Source organism: Apus apus, chromosome 2 (genome assembly GCF_020740795.1).
Source record: "Apus apus isolate bApuApu2 chromosome 2, bApuApu2.pri.cur, whole genome shotgun sequence".
NCBI lineage: Eukaryota > Metazoa > Chordata > Aves > Apodiformes > Apodidae > Apus > Apus apus.
Window position 1 is genome coordinate 155,143,622 of NC_067283.1, and position 18,968 is coordinate 155,162,589.

Consider the following 18,968-nt stretch of genomic DNA (forward strand, 5'->3'; position numbering starts at 1 on the left):
CCATCTTCCAGCTTGTGCCCATCCCTGAGAGCTACTGAAAAGAGTCTGGCTCCATCCTTTTAACACCCACCTCTTAGATACTTGTAGGCATTAATAAGGTCTCCCCTCAGCCTTCTCTTCTCCAGGCTAAAGAGTCCCAGTTCTCCCAGCCTTTCCTCATATGGGAGATGCTCTAATCCTCAAGTCATCTTAGCTGCCCTCCACTGGACTGACTAGTAGGTCCCTGTCTCTCTTGAACTCTAGAGCCCAGAACTGGATGCAGTTCTCCAGCTGTGGCCTCACCAAGGCAGAGTAGAGGGGAAAAATGACCTCTCTAGACCTACTGGCCACACTCTTCCTTATGCACCCCAGGATTCCATTGGTCTTCTTGGCAGCAAGGGCACATTGCTGGCTCATGGATAATTCACTCTCTACCAGGACGTCCAGATCCTTCTCCTCAGAACTGCTTTCCAGCAGGTCCACTCCTAACCTATCATTATTCTTTTGATGTTATATTCACTTTCTAAGGTTTCAATTTGAACCATCTGCCTATGGAGTTTTGCCCCTTCCCACCACAGCTGGCCTTTAAATAAGGTTCTGATGTTTTGTGCTTCTGCGCCAGGGTTCCTGAAACAAGATTTTAATTCCAATCTCAGTGTTGGAATCATAACTCTTGGTTTAAAGGTGTAAGTTTTCCCCAGAACAAAGTTCACAGTCTGTGTTTCTACTGCAGGGGTTGAGGAAAATGTCTTCTCTGCTCTCTGCAGGGTAGACAACTCAGGCTGTGGTGCTGCAGGAAAACATCAGGTCAAGGAGTAATTTAGAAAAACTTACAAGCTGTGTGTTTCCTTCCTTTTCTCTCTGGTAGTCCTGGTTAAGCCAAGGTTGGGTACAGCACTCTGGTGTTGGAGAATATCCTACAGCTGTCTGCATATAGTCCTGGGCAAACTGGCCTAGATGGTCCTGTCTGAGCAGGGGGGGTGGACAAGGTAACCTCCACAGGGCTCAGGCAACCTCAACAATTCTCTGTGATCACTGCTGATGTCACAGCTTTATCTTTTCTTCAGCAGCACAGTGATGCAAGAAACTTGGCTGGTGCTTCTTCACTCCTCTTACCCAGCCTCAAACAATGCTTGAGCAGGGTCAGTCTAACAGTGGATAAAGGGATAAACACAACTTCAGCAAGGGAGAAGCTGGTTTGAGAAAGAATGAAGTGTAACATGAATCCCAGAGAAGCTATAGTCCTCTTGTCACTTTTGGCTGATGTCTCACCTCAGAAAGGAACTAAAAGAATCTAAAAAGCTAAGTCATGTGCCTCTTTCCTCCTCCCCTCCTGTATCTCTGATAGGATAATCTGGAGTTTAGCAAAAGAACAACTGACTTTTCATAGAGAACTGTGATAGAAATGCTGACATTGATTTGAATGGAGAACAACTGGGAACAAGTGTGGAAGAAACAGAAGGAACAAAGACCAGTAGAAAGGCTTTATGAATGGCAAATGTTTCTGACACCTAGATTACCAGGTCATGTAGATCCCAGCCTTAAACATGCAGCTGCTTTGGAAACCCACATGGACAGATAAAGAAGTTACTAAACCCTGATGACTTGGGTCCTGGTGCACCTCACATCCTGCAGAGGACAAAAAGGTATCTAAATCCACCGTGTGGTCATCTACCTAAGAAGTAGGACCCAGGAAGTAAGAGATATGGGCTAAGGCTGAGGTGCCTTGGCATCTTTGTTGTCATGGGCTGAGCAGTTGGACTGAAATACCCTTGTGTCTTGTACACTGGACAGCTTTACTGACAAGATATTTCCATATATGTGTGTATAAGAGAGGAAATGGCTTTTTTTTTTTTTTTTTTCCTCACCTCTCCTATCCCATAAATCTCTTCTTCAGCTTTGTTAATAGTTGAAAGCTGATGACCCATACTTGGAAGCACCATTCTGTGTGCAGTTCTGGTACACTCAGCACAAAAAAGATATAAACCTCTTGGAAAGGGTCCACAGAAGGGCTACCAAGATCATCAAAGGCCTGGAGCAGCTCTGCTATGAAGAAAGGCTGAAAGAGTTGGGGTATTCAGAAGGCTCTGAGGAGACCTTAGAACACCTGCCAGTACTCAAAAGGGGCTCCAGGAAAGCTGGGGAGGGACTTTTCATCAGAGAACACAGTGATAGGCCAAGGGGGAATGGTTTTAAACTGAGAAAGGGGAGATTTAGGTTAGATATTAGGAAGAAATTCTTCACTATGAGGGTGGTGAGGAACTGGGATGGGTTGCCCAGGGAGGTTGTTGATGCCCCATCCCTGGAGGTTTTTAAGGCCAGGTTGGATGAGGTTTTGTGCAATCTGATCTAGTGCTAGGGTTTCCTGCTCATAGCAGGAGGGTTGGAACTTGATCTTTAAGGTCCTTTCCAACCTTAATGATTCTATTGTTCTATGATTCTATGATTCTGTTGTTCTATGATTCTATGATTCTATGGTTCTATGATTCTATGATTCTATTCATGACCTCTAATTCCCTTCTAGTCACTGAAGGGCCAGGAGATGAATGTGTCATTACACTTTCAGAGTCCATACATATTTCCAAAATTTTAGATATTGCTAAAAACTTTAGAAAACTGACTAAACAAATATCCACTTTCTGAACAGACCAGCAGCTCTGAGCACACCAGCAGCTCTCTGCTATTGCTTCCGTGTTCTATGTCTCTGATCCAGTTATTAAACCTGTTGCTTTTCTCCTTATCTTGAGGCATTATCTGCTCTTTACTGAGCACTCAAGCACTCTGCCAATGCACAGTTAACTCTCACAGTGCTGTATTGAAAAATACACCAGTGCAGCCATTACAGAGGGAAAATCGAAGCAGAGAGAGATGCTTGGTTACCCAGGGTGTCTTTCAGAGAGCTAAAACGTGGAACCAGGTCCACAAACCCCAAAGCATTTGAGATGTATCCAAGTTGATTTTAACTTAATTAACTCAAGTATCAGAGTATTAACTGCGCCAGGATGGAATGAAGCATGAGCTAATTTATCCTTCTTGTGGGATTTTGCAGATACTGTTAGCTTTGTGCTGCATGGCTGGTTTAAGCTAGCCCTGATATCCTTGTGCACCATCAAAGTCCTGCAGCTTTTATCTTTTGCTCCATCCAGTGCTCATCCATCTCTTCTTCAAGGCAGGGCTGTGGCTTTGGAGACTTATGCAGCAAGGACTTAATTCTGTTTAGGAACTTTCCTGTTATTTCTTAAGAACAGCTATTTCTGTTTAATCTGAATATCCCTCATAATTTGAAAGAAGCAGAATTTCATTTTTAAAAAAATCAGTAAAAGTGTAGAATAATAGTGAAACACAATGAGACATGTTACACCAGACAGGCTAAGAATAGTATTCATGCACAAAAGGGAACTGGGTATGTAAGCAGCTGCTTAACCAGCTGGTTATTCTGAGAGTGCACCTCTCCTAAAAATAATGAAAGATAAAAGGAATTACAAAATGTGGAGTTTTAAATTAAAAGATCAAGCAGAGGAAGAAGGAAAATTATGAAATGTTGTTGCCATCGCCCCCCCAAGTGAGGAAAATCCAAACAATGTTGATAATTATAATTTGTCTGGTTTACACGTTTAACTAATAATCACAGTATCTCAGTGGTTTAAAAAAAATACAAAATTATGAAGATTTAGCTAACTATTCAAAGAAAACATGACAAATAAAAATGTTGGGATAAGGGTTGATGAATTTTGGATGGTTGCTTAGAGGCTCATTTGAAATAATTCTTCTTATGGATCACTTGATAGAGGGTCTACAGTCAGACTGTAAATTGGAATGTGCCTTCTCCAAAACCTACAATACCTAAGAAAGCTTGGGTTCCTATTTTGATACTTGGTGGAGATGTAGCTGCTCTTTGGTTGATCCCACCCACAGGGATCTGATGACACCCATATGGCCATTTTATTCCTACAATCTTGATCTCTTAGGCAGGTCTCTTGACCTTACTTTGTTTTCTAGAAAAAAGAGTTTTCAGAAGGATTTGGACTGCTTGCTTCCCTTTCCTGAAAACCTCTTCTGCTGTGTTGCCCCATAGAGTCATATGATCAATGTTTTCAGGTGTTCCAGGGCTTCACCCTTCTGCTGTGCTGTCTGAATCAACCCATGGCAGATAGTAGGGCTGTGTTTTCAGCCCTAGGATAGTCAATTCCAGGTGTATTAGACTCCCTTCCAGTCCTGGACGAGTGATATCAGTTGTGGTGCACCACTTGGCTGCCTTTGACTTCACTTCCTATTAAAGTTCTAGCACATCCAGCACTGCAGCACTCAAGTGGTGTGACTTCATTCGGACCATGATAATCTACTGCCAGTTTCAGCTCTCCATTAGACTTTCACACTCACCAGATGGGACTGTTGAAGGCTGAGTGAATCTTGCTGATCACTCCTCAGCTCTCATCCAACTTCTGGGTGGGAATCAGAGTCTCTGCTGGTGCAGTATTGCCACCTGTGCACTGTTGTGCTGGTGGTCAGCACCCATTCTTGTTCAACACTCTGCAACCCCACAGCAGAAGCGACCACCAAGGAGACAGCTCTTTCATTTCCTTCATCTCCAAGACAGCTATACTAAATGCCCACCAATACCCTTTTGAGTCCTTGAAATACCCTCTCCTGAGGTGGTTTATGCTGGAGGCAGGGTCACTCTAGTCCTGGTTGTAGTATTCATTAGTCACTTCTTGTAAATATGACTTATAAGTCCCTTTATTAAAATCAGGAGTAAGATCAGCCCTTTTTCTCTGTCTGGGGAACTGCCAACTGGAACCTGGAGCAGCAGTTTTCCTGGAAGAACCCCCTTTTGTGATTGCTTTCCCTTGTAATTCATTTACCCATGCCTCTAGGGCTGAGGTAGATTTTTCATTCCACTTCCTTATGTCCTCTCCGTGGTCACGCAGGTAAAACCACAGGGTGGCCTGTGGTGGGTACCCACTCTATCCTCTCCCCTGAGCTGAGGAACACTTACTCCTTGTAGCTGAGATATTGATCCATACAGGCAGGGAGTCAGACATACTCTTTTTGAATTGCTGGAACTCCTGGGACAATTTCTCCACAGCTGAGATGCAGGTATGTAGGGAAGAAGAGAGACTTTGTATTACCAGAGCTGGCCAACCAATTCACCCACTGTTTGCCCCTCCCCATCTTTCCAGGTCATTACTGCCAATGAGCTGGGATACAACACTTGTAAGCTCCATACAAACTTGTGCCACATGAGTTGTGTGCACTTGACTTCATCTTGATCTTTGGATTACTGCTTGTTGCTCAAGCCACCATGAATCACCTCCAGGGCAGCTATTTTCCTGAGTTACTGGATACCCCCATGGTGGCCTACTTGCCTGAGTGACACATAACATCTCCCTTGAAGGGATTCCTTTCCTCCACACATGACAAAAGTTACTTCCAGAGGCAGTGGAATTCTATTTTTCTTCCAGTCACTTTGCCAATGCCCCTTTGGCAAAGAAGGGGATCCCAGCTGCTTGGCTTCCCTACCCTCTAATTCCAGATGATCAAACCCGTTACCCCAGCGTTGGAGCAGCCAGCTGACAATGTGCTCACAACTCACTCAGGGATAGGGATTGACTTGTTACCACTTCATTGATGAGTCCTGCCAATTCCTCCTCCTGTTCATATGCCTGCCCTGCTGCAGAGTAACCTCATTATAGAATGACAGAATAGTTTGTATTAGGAAGGACCTTTCAAGGTCATCTAGTCTAACCCCCCTGCAATAAGCAGGGACATCTTCAACTAGATCAGGTTGCTCAGAGCTGGGTCCAACCTGACTTGGACTGTTTCCAGGGTTAGACCCCCTACCACTTCTCTCAGCAACCTGTTCCTGTGTTTCACCAGCTTCACTGTAAGTAATTTCTTCCTTCTATTTACTCTAAATTTGCCCTATTCTAGTTTAAAATCATTATGCATGTAAGATCATTACCTCTTACTGCAACAGGCCCTGCTAAACAGTTTGATCTCATCTTATAAACTCATTTTTTCCTCCTTCCTTTTTACAGTAGGAGCTTCTTCCCTTACTAAATCAGCTGACTTTTGCATTCAGTATTTTTGCTCATATATAGGGAAGACTGATATTGGCATAGGTTGTTGGTTCTATGGTTCAGGTTGGAGTAGCCACAGTGCTTGCAATTTTGTTGTCAGATCCAGAGACATTCTCTGGATCAATACCTTGAGGATACTGAATAGGGTGTAACAGGGCCTGGTAGGCATGGACCAGTCCCCAGGATGTTGCAGTCATTTATGTCTCTCTGGAATTGCCAATGTAACAACATACTTTTCCAAATATTTGACTGCTTCTTCAGGATTTTGCACTTACTCAAGGGTGAAGTTTCAAAACACTGGAGGTGCTCACTGTCCTGGGTACTCATCAACACTAAGCCCCACAACCTGCTGCTCAGCCCAGCCTCAACTCACCAGCTTCACCAGACCAGTTACCCAGCCTCAGAGGAGATCTCTGGGTAGTATTCTTTCTGGGTAGCATTCTTAAATAGCTTTTTTGATCTTAAACAAGATCTGAAACACATTCAGAAGACATAGCAATAGGAACATGTTGTTTTAGACATCCCAGGGATATTCAAAATTCTCAATATTTACTCCAGCTAGCCTGAAGGAGAAGGTGACTAAGTGGGGAAAGTGTCCTCCTTTCTCTGCCTCATGGATTGGCTCTCCAAGGAGAAAAGGTAAAGAGTGTAATTGTTAGTAGTTTTTGAGAGATGGTTCCCGAAGTACAGAGATAACAGCAGAGTACAAAGAAGAGATTAGTCTCTTAATCACTAATTTTATCATATCATAAACCAGTGTTACCTAGTACAGCAAAATTATAACATTAATCCAGGCCCCAGAGGTGACAAACAGCACAACAAGAATATATAACAAGATGTTACAAAACAAAACTCTGAGAATCATAATCACAGAATGGTTTGGGCTGGCAGGGATCTTAAAGATCATCTAGTTCTAACTGCTCTGCATGGGCAGGACACTCATTTTATTGGTATAATAACAGTTTAATAGAACAGACAAGGATGGGAAAGTTATAATAATGAAAAAGAAATGAATAGACAAGACAAAGGATACACAGTGTAATTGCTCACTCATCGCCGATTGAAGCCCAGCCAGTCCTTTTGCAGCCCCCCAGTTCCCCCAGTTTTATTGTTCAGCATGTTCAGAGTGACGTTGTGTGGTCTGGAATATCCCCTTGGGCAGTTTGGGTCAGTTGTCCTGGCTGTGTCCCCTCCCAGCTTCTGGTGCAGCCCCAGTTTCCTCACTGGTAGGGTGATCTGAGAAGCTGAGAAGTCCTTGACCAAGCTTGAGCACTGCTCAGCAACAACTACAACATGTGTGCTACCAATATCACTCTCACCCTAAATCCAAAACACAGTATTATACCAGCTGCTAGGAAGAAAATTAACTGTATCCAGGATGAAACCAGGACAGTTAACAAGAATTATCAACTTATTCTTCTTTGTTCTCAGAGCATTCTCTCTCTATATGCACACATATAATTGTATTTATATGTCTACATACTGTATACACATAATGATGCCTATAATGTCTGATTTTGCAATCACAAAGCACTTCCTTTTCCTTCCTTTTCTGAGGGATTTAGGTCCTTGCATCTTGATGAAATCAAATGATAGGGAAGCTATCATCTCTCTGTGTAATTTGTTCAAACATCTAATTATTTTGTCTGTAGAGTGAAAAAAAATACACGTTTTTAACTTGTGTGGAATCTATTTTGCCTGTGTTAAACACCATTCTGATATCAAAGACAAAGCATTGCAATCTGAGCATGGTTAGGAGAAATATGCCAGGTTTACATCACTGCAAGTGAGGGGAGGATTTTACCTCACCCAGTGAAACATATTCTTCCCCCATAAGGATGTTTTGATGTTATTCATACTAGCCCTGGGATATAAACTGGATGTGTAAACATTTACATTTAATAAATCACTCAGTGAAAGCTTGTTTAAGCACTATCTTCACTCAAAGTGCATCTTCACATTAAGTCAAAACATATTATGCAATGACTATGATATGCCTCAGGTGCATTTTAAAATGTATATATATATGTTTTCATCGAATACTCTGTTATTTATTACATGTAACAATTGCCAGTATTTCACAACCACGGGTGCCTGATGCATTTTGATATAATTTATAAACAGCTAATAAAACTAAAAGGTTTATAGAGGCTGACTGGGAGGAATCTGAGGTTTAACAACTGCCTTCAGTCAGCTGGTCAGCAGAAGAAGACAAACAGTGCAGTCTGATGAGTCATTAAGAAGCAATTTTGAATAGATGTGGCTTGATTATATAAGCACAAGTAATTCCAGCCTGTCTTTCCAGGCTTTCTGCTTGGTGAGCAATGCAGACAGCATCCAAAAAGAAAAGATATTTCCAGTGCATTGGACCAAAGTGACTGGTTCCTCAGTGCACTGGACCTTTCAGCTTCTAAGATACCATTTGTCACTCAAAACTCATCCTTTGTAGCCTGAGTGTTTCCTAAAACGTTCCTTAGGCCACTGGCAGAAGACACTTTGCTTTTCCTGGGAAGGAAAACCAAGGAGTTGAAATGCAGTATTTTTTTCGACATGGCACCATAGACTCATAGAATCATTAAGGCTGGAAGGGACCTTAAAGATCATCAAGTTCCAACCCCCCTGCCATGAGCTGGGAACCCACCACTAGACCAGGTTGCACAAAACTTCATCCAACCTGGCCTTGAAAACCTCCAGGGATTGGGCATCAACAACCTCCCTGAGCAACCCATCCCAGCTCCTCACCACCCTTAGAGTGAAGAATTTCCTCAGAATATCTAACTTAAATCTTCCCTCTCTCAGTTAAAAAATATTTCCCTTTGTCCTATCACTGTCTTCTCTGATGAAAAGCCCCTCCCCAGCTTTCCTGCAGCCCCTTTTGAGTACTGGAAGGTGCTTTAAGGTCTCCCTGGAGCCTTCTCTTCTCCAGGCTGAACACCCCAACTCTCTCAGCCTGTCTCCACAGCAGAGCTGCTCCAGCCCTTTGATCATCTTGGTGGCCCTTCTCTGGACCCTTTCCAATAGGTACACATCTTTCTTGTGCTGAGGGCACCAGAAGTGCACACATTGGATATCCCAGTGCTGAGCAGATACCTCTGTGTTTGCTGCTGGTCTGGCACTGGAAACTCTTCAGCCCCACCAAATTGGATCTATATTCAAAATGACCAGACTTCCCACTTTATCACTTCTGCGTTGTGGGTGCAGATCTGATGTCACCAATGTCACCAACACCACTGAGACACATTTCTCAGAGCCCTAGGCAATTTAATCAGCTTCTTTGGGCTTAGATGAAGATCTGTGAACTGTTTCATGCTGATCTTAACTTCCAGCCTTCCCAAAACAGTCAGGAGTAGATGGAGGCAGGCTTGGATATTGACCATGTACTTACTGCTTTCACAGCAGGGTAGTTGTTGAAGTGCCCGTGTCCCATGGACACTGTGGCTCTGAACTAGGGAAAGTCATCTTCCCTTCCCCCCTGGGGTCTTTACCAGAGCAAACAGGGGAAGGTGAGATGCTCTGATATCCTTATCAAGGTAGGACAAGTCCAGGGTCTGACTTGACTATTTTCCCTCTCAAGACAAAAGCCTACAGCATACAAACAGTTAATTATAGAGACATTTCAGCAACATGAATTTCTTGCATCATCTTGAGCTTTCATGTTGTCACTGCTTTTTCTTCATGTCTGTCTTTATTTTTTCAGCACCCAGAAAAGAAGACATTCACCCTTCACTGGTCAGAAATGGAGAGTTTGGCAGAAAGACTGTATGAAAAACTGTAAATTCTCCTGGACTAGCTGGAGTTAGCAGAGCTTGGGAATAAACAAGCAGCCTGGGTGCTTCAGAGTGGTTGAAAGAGCAAGATGAATGTGCCCACTTCTGTCCCACTGGGGAATAGACAAGCATTTCTTCTTCCCTGACTGCACTCTAGAGCAGATGTCTACTCCCTTGAAGCCACTGCAAAAGCAGTGATTGACATCAGTGGAGTCAAGCTATCACCTCCTGGATCTGGTAGTTTGGGAGCATGGACAAAGTTTTGACAACTCTTTTAGTCACTAGATTGATTTAAGGCAGTATAGACATGCACACACTTACATGTATGTATCCATGAAAGTAAAGGAAAAGCAGTAAGTGTGTCTTGATTGCTGAATAACTCAGTGGGCTGTAACTTAAAATATTAAATCACATTATTTTGTTCTGCATTCAGGTTTCAAGCTAAGAAAGAAACATCCTGCTTCTTCATCTCTAATCGGTCTTTTAAATATATTAAACTGGAAATTTAAACTGTGAACTTTCTTTTCCCTCTCATGGTGTGAAAGAAACTGCTTTTGACACATCCCATGGCTTCTGCTGATCAGGGATGAATATTTAGACCACCCACTAATTTCATTTCATTCGGGTTTTAACCTGTATCAGAGGATCCAAGTGATAATGAATGTGTATTAAAATGACTGGTAAGACCACCATCACATTAATTATGAAAAATGTATTTGGCCTTTCTAATGATACACTATCAACAGAAGCTGTCATTCATTGCCAAGTATTAGAGAAGAGACAGAAGGGCAGAGAAGACACCAGGAACTGGCCGTATTTTCTACTGTCACAGTCCTTACTCTGTGAGTATGAGTGACCCTGGAAAGACTCAAGCACATTGCTGTCCTACTGCTGCTTGTGGATCAAATGAGAAATACAGTCAGTGAGCCTTATTTGGGGCTCTCCTGTTCAAAAAGGACACTGGAATAGTGGAGTGGGTCAACCAGGATGGCTGGAGGAGCTGGATCACAGAATATATATAAATATATATATAAAGGAAAGCTGGGAGAGGGAGGCTTGTTCAGATAAAAAGATGAAGAGACATCATGTCACTGTTTGAAACTACCAAGGGGGAGGGTGTAGAGAAGATGGATCCCAATTCCTCTCCACACAGTAAATGAATGAGAGGCAAGAAGGCAGGAAATGGAAGCTGTGGCAAGGGAGATTTGGATCAGGTAACTGGGGAGGAAAAAAATCACTTCATAGTTGGGCTGGTCTAACAGTGGAAGAGGTTATCCAGAGAGACTGTAGATTCTTAATGCCTGGACATTAAAAATTTGACTGGAAAAGTCATTGGGTGACCTGCACTGCTTGGCCCTGCTTGGAACAGAGTTCTGAGCTAGATACCTCAAAAGGTATTATCCAACCTAAATTATTCTGAAGTAGAGGGTCTCTATCTGAACTAGTCACCAAAAGCTTCCTTTAGAGACAATGAAATTTGGATTTTGAACATAAAATCTACTGGCTGCACTGAACAGCCCTTCATTTTTTGGGCTACACTAAATGCTAAAGAAAAAGATAAATCCCCTATTTTTCTGTTTCTCCATTCTCTCTGTTCTCTCTCTGCCATCCTTCATTTTTTCAAGGATTTCTCAGCTACCTCTGTCTCCTTATTCTATCCCACACTCCTTTCCCACTCCAGAGGAGCATTTAAACTCTTCCAACATATCGCTGTGCATGTGTTTCATACAGTAATTGCTGTACTGGAGCAAAAGAGACCCTACTGGTTGAAACCCAGTAGAGTTATATAGTATCAAGCTGTCCTTTTAGAACAGGAAGACATCGAATTACAAGTTACTAATACCTTAACCCCAGCAACTCTGCTACCAGTGGCAGGGAAAGAAAAGTTAGCTCATATCTGTTTGCAGAGAATATAGCAGGTATAACCCAGCCTGCCAGACCTGCAGGATATACCCTTGGAAAAAGCTGAGGTGGAAGTGTTCACGGACAGCAGCAGATTTATGTCATGACACTGAAAAGTGGGATATGCACATCGTGACTTGGAGATGGAAGGTAAGCCTCTTCCAACACTTGGTTCCTGTGCACTGCAGTGGGGGCTGGACTAGATGACCTTCAAAGGTCCCTTCCAACCCTATGTGTTCTATGATTCTATGAAAAGGAAGAACTGATCACCCCAATCTGGGCTTTGGGACTGGTTGACGAACTGAGTAGGCTGTGAATATTTGGATTCTAAATATGCTTTTGGAGTAATACATCCTCATGAAGCCATTTGGAGGAAAAGAGGACTTTTATAATCACAGGGTGCTCCTACAAAATGTGGGGAGCTCATTGTGAGATCACTCCAAGTAATAAACTTACCTAAGCAAGTAGCAATTATGCATTGCAAGGCCCACGGGTTTGGAAATGCACTTGAAGTAATTGGGAACTGAAGGGCAGGTCAGGCAGCAAAAAGGGCAGCAGAAACCTCAGAAGTACTGACTTTGGTGCCTGAAAAATATCTGAAGGTGGACATTCGTCCTGCCAATGAGCCAGAAGATGACAAGCTATCCAGGTTACTGAAAGGAACCAAAACAGGGAGTGAATGGTGGGTAGCACCAGATAAATGACTCATTGGGACTCCATAGTAATGATGGAGAACAAAGAACTCATCAACAAATGCACATGGAGACAGAAGCCCTAGTACTCTTATTAAAGACCTGCATTACTGGAGTAGGAATGCTCAGTATAGCCGAAAGAATTCCCAGGAAATGTGAACTGTGTTTGAAAAATAATCTTAAAATCCAGCTGAGACCACCACCAGGAGAGGTAAAAAGAGGAAATACATCAGGAGACCCTTGGTAAATTGACTTCTTTGAGGTACCAAGGCAAAATGGTTATAGGTACTCGGGGTATTAGTAGATACCTTCTCAGCTTAGTCTGAGGATTTTCCATGTTACACTGACCAGCCAAAAGAAGTAAGTAAAAATCTTTTGAAAGAAATCATTCCTAGATTCAGAATACCTGTAGGAATGTCATCAGACAGGGGGCTTCATTTTATAGCAAAAGTGATGTAAGACTTGGTAAAGGTCTTAGGCATAATGTGGGAGCTCACTGAGCACCCTGCTTTGCCCAAACCTGCAATAAAAAGTGTTTTCTTCCTAAATATAGTCTCTTTGCTTTTCAGGAGCAAACAAAAACCAGTAACATTCTTGGCCCAGTGTTAATGTGTTTTGGTTTTGAGGTCCAGGGCATGCACTCATGAAGACCACAAATTAATTTGTGCTATTACTTCTGTCTCCTGGATTTCCACTACAGCAAAAGCTGGAACAATTAATGTAAAAACACTTATTATCCATTTACTATTGTCATTCTGACATGATTACTCTTCATCCATATAGATGGAGAAACAGTGTCCTCTTGGAGGGGACAGAAGGGAATAAAAACTCTGCTTTGAAACTCTATCCAAGGTGAGTATGTGAGGAGGAAAAAAATGCCTGAAATACCTTCCTATCTTCTTAGCCAGATCTGGGATGTTCTCCCAACTAGTCATTTTAATCCATGAAGCTATGACAGAGGGAAGCTCACACATGTTCATCTTTCTCCTAGTATTGGATGCCTTGGCAATTTTTCTTTATCCTTACAAGATAATAAAGTGCTATGAATATCCTCTTACTGCTGAGAAACTGAGGCACAGATGAAGAGTGGGATTGATCTGTAAAAATCTGTGTGTTGGTAACTTAGTTGTCTCCATTTGGCTAACTATCTTCATTCTCACCATAGTTAAAGACAATCCAGTCAATGGATTTTAGGGTGTGAATCATCTGAAAAAATGCATGCCTGGTTTAGGATGAGAGAAATCCCTACAGTCTACTGACTGATACAGTTGCCCAGTCACCAGCATTTAATGAAGATTTGGGCAGCCATGGATCTCTACTACATCTACATCCTGCTGGTTAACAGAAGAGAAAACCAAGAGGAGACCCATTCCCTCCTATAGCCCAACTTAAGATGGTGATCAGACCAACTAACTGACTCAACATCTGCAATGATGATAGAGAGAGCTGGGAGATCAGCTCAAATGCATATTAAAAATTCCCAGGTTTTCTTACAGTGAATAACTTTTCCAAAATGATCTCCAGCACCAAAAGAGTCTGAAACCATGTCTTCAGCACTGAGTATAATGTGCTGTACACTGGCCCCTGGGATACTTGAAGGGTGTCAGAAAAGAGAGGTACACATCTGAAAAAGTAATTGCCCATCGCTTAATCACTCATTACCATCATGGCTTGAGGAAGACCTCAGTAACAAAACTGCTCAAAAGCCTCCAGCTTTCTGGCAGGCTGTCACTCGGTGTGTGGCTCTCTAGGCTGCAGCACAAGGCACTTGGATGTCTGCTTATTTGTATCATTTATTAAGCAAATGATTTTTATGCATGGCATCTGGAAAGATGCCATAAATAAAACACAGTGGAGCCACGAATGGAACTGCTAGACACACACAGCCACACAAATGTCCCTCAGCCTTCCCTGGTTAATCTTTGGAAATAACAGCCCAAGCTTGCTGTCAGTGCCAAAGGACAGAGGTATTGCAGAGCAAGTCCTGCCTCCCATCATCTTCTAGAAGAGACCCGGCAAAAGTCATTGACACAAAAAACCCAGCTCTGTACCTCCAAGAAAAACTTTCCAATAAGGAGGACAGTAGAGCACAGAAAGAGCAGAACCTATTTTACTGGGAGATTGACCAGGTGACCTCTTAAGACACCTTCCATCTGTCTTGATCTGTCTCCCAAATGGCATTGAGCAAGCCTCTGACAGTGAGTTTTTTCAGATAGGAGAGATTTCCTAAGGAACCAGACCCTTTCATGACCTTTAGCACCATATCTATATCCACACATCAGGTCTAGTCCAGGTCCAGACTGAGGTCCACTCTGCACCAGTATTGACTGGAGTATTTCATAATCACAGCTGCAGAGCTCTCCAGAAAGGAGAAAGCTGAAATGTTTTACAGGACTACAAGGTCCAAACATTCATTCATGTGGTCTGGATGAACCAAGCAGAGCCAAGCAGACTGCAGACTAGTTCATCCCAGGCTCTCTTTCATAAAAACAGTTCAGGTGATGTTCCCAAAATCAATAAATCACTCTTTTGCCCTATTATATTGTTGGAGTGGTCCTTCTAGTAGGGGGAGAGGGTGTTGTTTTGTTGGGTTTTGTTTGATTTTGGGTTGTTGGGCTTTTTTTGCCTTGAAGAGCTATCACTGTCACAAAGATTCTAGATTATTACATGGATGAAGGACATTTTTAAACAACCACCTTGTTTTTTGAGAAGAAGTAGTTTAAGATAAGGTAATTTTGTGTTGATGGTCCTTAGAGCTGGAGAACAGAGCTGGAAATTTTTGAAAGCCTATGATGCAGCCTCTGAGCCCGGATACAGCCCCTGAGCCACTGCAGAGTGAACACCCAGATACTTGACTGAAAAATAGAAATATTATGTTGAGGCTCAAGCCTGCTCTTAAGACTTCTTTTCCTTACAGTGGAGCACTGAAAATACAAACCTGAGACAGCTGACTGCTCCACAGGAAGGAAAGCAAGACAGCATGCTCCTCACTGGGTAAATTCTTCAGGAGTTTTGGACAGATATAACACAACGCAAGGGGTGAGTGTCAGTATAACCATAGAATCATAGAATGGTATGAGTTGGAAGGGACCTTAAAGATTATCTTGTTCCAACCCCCCTGCTTGGGCAGAGACACCTCTCACTAGATCAGGTTGCTCAGAGCCCCATCCAACCTGCCCTTCAACACTTCCAGGGTTGTGGCTTCCATAGCTTCTCTAGGCAACCCGTTCCAGTGTCTCACCACCCTCATAGTGAAGATTTTCTTCCCAATGTCTAACCTAAACCTCCCCTCTTTCAGTTTTAATCCATTCCCCCTTGTCCTCTCACTACAAGCCTTATAAAAAGTCCCTCCTCAGCTTTCCTGGAGCCCCTTCAGGCACTGGAAGGCTGCTGTGAGGTCTCCCCGGAGCCTTCATTTCTCCAGGCTGAACAAGCCCAACTCTCTCAGCCTGTCATATAACAATATATATAATAACATAACAATATGATACAACAGTATGATACAGCAGGTCAGCCAGCAAATGGAGCTAGCAAGTGGTCACCAGCACTGGGCTGGTGGGCACCACATCTGAAGCAGTGCAAGGCCACCAAGGCCACAGATGCAGTGGTGAGAATACTTGATGACTTCACATTGAAGACTTAAAATTACTTTCCTTGGGCAAATTTGTGGGACAAATTGCATTCTGCCTTTCTTCTGTCAGTGCAGCTGAAGGCCTGGTGAGAAAGAGGGACTGCTGCTTTGGGCCTTGTCCTCTTCCCACTACCCCTCCTTTCTCTCCAGCTATGCCCACAGGGAGGCATTGCTCATTCTTCAGCTCATTATGTTCAGGTATAGTTCAATAGGCTCAATAATTAACGACCCTCTGAGGAACCAGGACTGCAGTCAGACTGAGGCTCCTAGTCAGTGCAGGAGTATGAGGGCTTGAAATGAAAGGACTTGTAATTAATGTCCTCTAAAACATTCAGATGAGATTTCCTTGCCCTTTGACCAAAGGCAACCAAATTAGTCAACCAGAAAGGGGAGAAGAACAAGAGACAATGTTTAAATTAGAGAACAGAGTGAGGATGATGCTTTTATTCCACAGTAATTTACATTACAAATCCACTTTCCCCTGGCCCAGTGAGCATTTCACTTGCCTATTTTGTGCCTGGCTCAAAGGAGAAAGTTTTGTTTGGTTGGTTGTTGTTGTTGTTGGTTTTGTTGTTGGTTTTGTTTAAATTTTATTTTTTTTACATTTCCTCTATAACTCAGGAAGCCTGGAACAGAAGCAGCTCTGGGAAGCAAGACCCAGATTCATAAAGCAAAGCAAGAAAACACAGCAGCAGTCAGGGAGATAATCTGTGAAAACAAATAGGAGCTCCTGGGATTCTTTCATTTAGGTGGTTTGGGGATAATCTTTGGATACAGGTTGAAAATCATCTTTTGCATCTTGAATAACTTGTCTTTGCTCCTGTGTACTTAGAGAAGAATGAAGAATCAGGCAAGCAATTCTCTGAGCAGGAAAAATAAGAGGGTTGATGTGTATTAAAGCCACTGGAAAGGCAGAGAGAGTATTAGGAGACACTCACAGAGCTAAAAAGAAGACAGACAAAAGAAAAAGCAGGATATGACATCCACAGTTTGGTCCTTGAAGAACGACCCTCATGCTTCGTTATATTACCTTATAAATGGCTTCATCCTTTAAGTCTTCAGAAGTCTGCAAAACTGCTGATGTACTCTGCTAAGAACAGCCTTGAACTAGTAACACCAGGGTTAGGCTCCCCTGCTTCACTCCAAAACACTGGAGGGCCACAGACCTGCAAATCCAGTGGCATTCAGCCCTTTTCTTTACTGTCAGTTGAGTTCAGTAACAGCTCAGTAAAAGACAGCATGGTACACTAAAGCCTGCAGAGATTTTAAGCAGGAAGGTATATATGGATTCTGTGGTCCATTAAAGATGGGTTTCATCTGGCCTAGTGTTGACATATCCACCCAAATAAATGACCAAAGTAGGGGACGATAGGTTTAGATGAGGTATTAGGAAGAAATACTTGACTATGAGGGTGGGGAGACACTGGACAAAGTTGCCCGGAGAAGTTGTGGGTGTCCCCTCCCTGGAAGTGTTCAAGGGCAGCTGGGATGGGCCTTGGACCAACCTGGGCTGGTGAGAGGTGTCCCTGCCCACAGCAGGGGGATTGGAACTAGATTATCTTTTAAGAAGCACTTCCTCACGGAGACGGTGATCAGACATTGAAATGGACTGCCCAGGGAAGTGGTGGAGGCACCATCCCTGGAGGTGTTTAAGAAAAGACTGGATGTGGCACTTAGTGCCATGGTCTAGCTGATGTGGTGGTGTTAGGTCATAGGTTGGACTGGATGATCTCAGAGGTCTTTTCCAGCCTCAATAATTCTACGATTCTGTGATTCTGTCCCTTGCAAGCCAAACCATCCTATGATAAGAAATTAATCTGAAATGGTTTAAAAACGTGAGCAGGCAAATGAACTAAGTTCTTCACTGTCTGTCTCTAATGCTGGATGCAGGAACATTGTACACTTTGGTGGCATGTTCTGGTGTCACACCTTGCTTGTAGGTAGTATTCCAGGTTTCTCTCTCTGATTGTGCAAAATAGGTCCATAAATCTCTTAAGAAATTTCTTTCTTTGCCAATTGTGGATTATATCACTGCTCAGAGAGCTTAGTTTTCCTTCAAACCAGGAGGCAGAACAGCCTGCTGAAGAGGGCTAAGGCTGGGAGCTGACAGCCTTGCTTGTGTCCTCAGATCTATCAAGCTCACCTGATGCACAATCTTCCTCAAATCACCTGCCCTCTCCATAATACTGCTCTCCTTCCCTTTCTCCACCTGGAGTAATTACAGAGGTTATACTCCTTGAAAACAGCAAAATGTGGGCTCTTTGCTTTTTTTTTTGCTCATTAAATTCCACGCCTGCCTTTCCCTGGGCCAGATGGCTTAGGTGTGTTTCAAAGGATTTCTTTCTGCACAAGTCACTGTGCCTGGCTTGCCCACTAGATGTCATGAAATCACGAGCTCTCAGAGCCGTGGGTGAAAGGGACTTTTTAGCCGGTTTGTAGCAAACTGCTGGAGTTCCTCCCTGGCCATCTGCTTTCTGTAGGTAGCCCACTCAGTTGGGAGCTGTGAGCAAAAGCATCAGCTGCTGCCAGCACCAGGCTATTTTCAGCTCCAAGGAATCACGACTGTTGGCTGAGCTTCCAGGAACAGCAGAACTTGGCATTTTCTCTGTGTCCATGGGCAAAGGAGCAAACCCAGGAAGAGATGGGTTTGGCTTCAGCTGATCCACTGTTAGACATGGACAGTTGTGCATCCCTTCCAGGTCTTTGTATCTGCTGCAGGAAGAAATTTGCTCCCCTCCCCCCCTTTGCAAACTGCTTGAAAAAGCAAGTGTGCTGGAAGAAAAGAAGTTGTACTTGGGATTGGTGAAGAAACTTTCCTGGAAAGACACTCTTGACACAGAGAGAAAAAGTATGATGTTTGCAGACTAGGGACATGACTCACACTCAGATCAAGAGATGCAGGCTCTATACAGCTTCA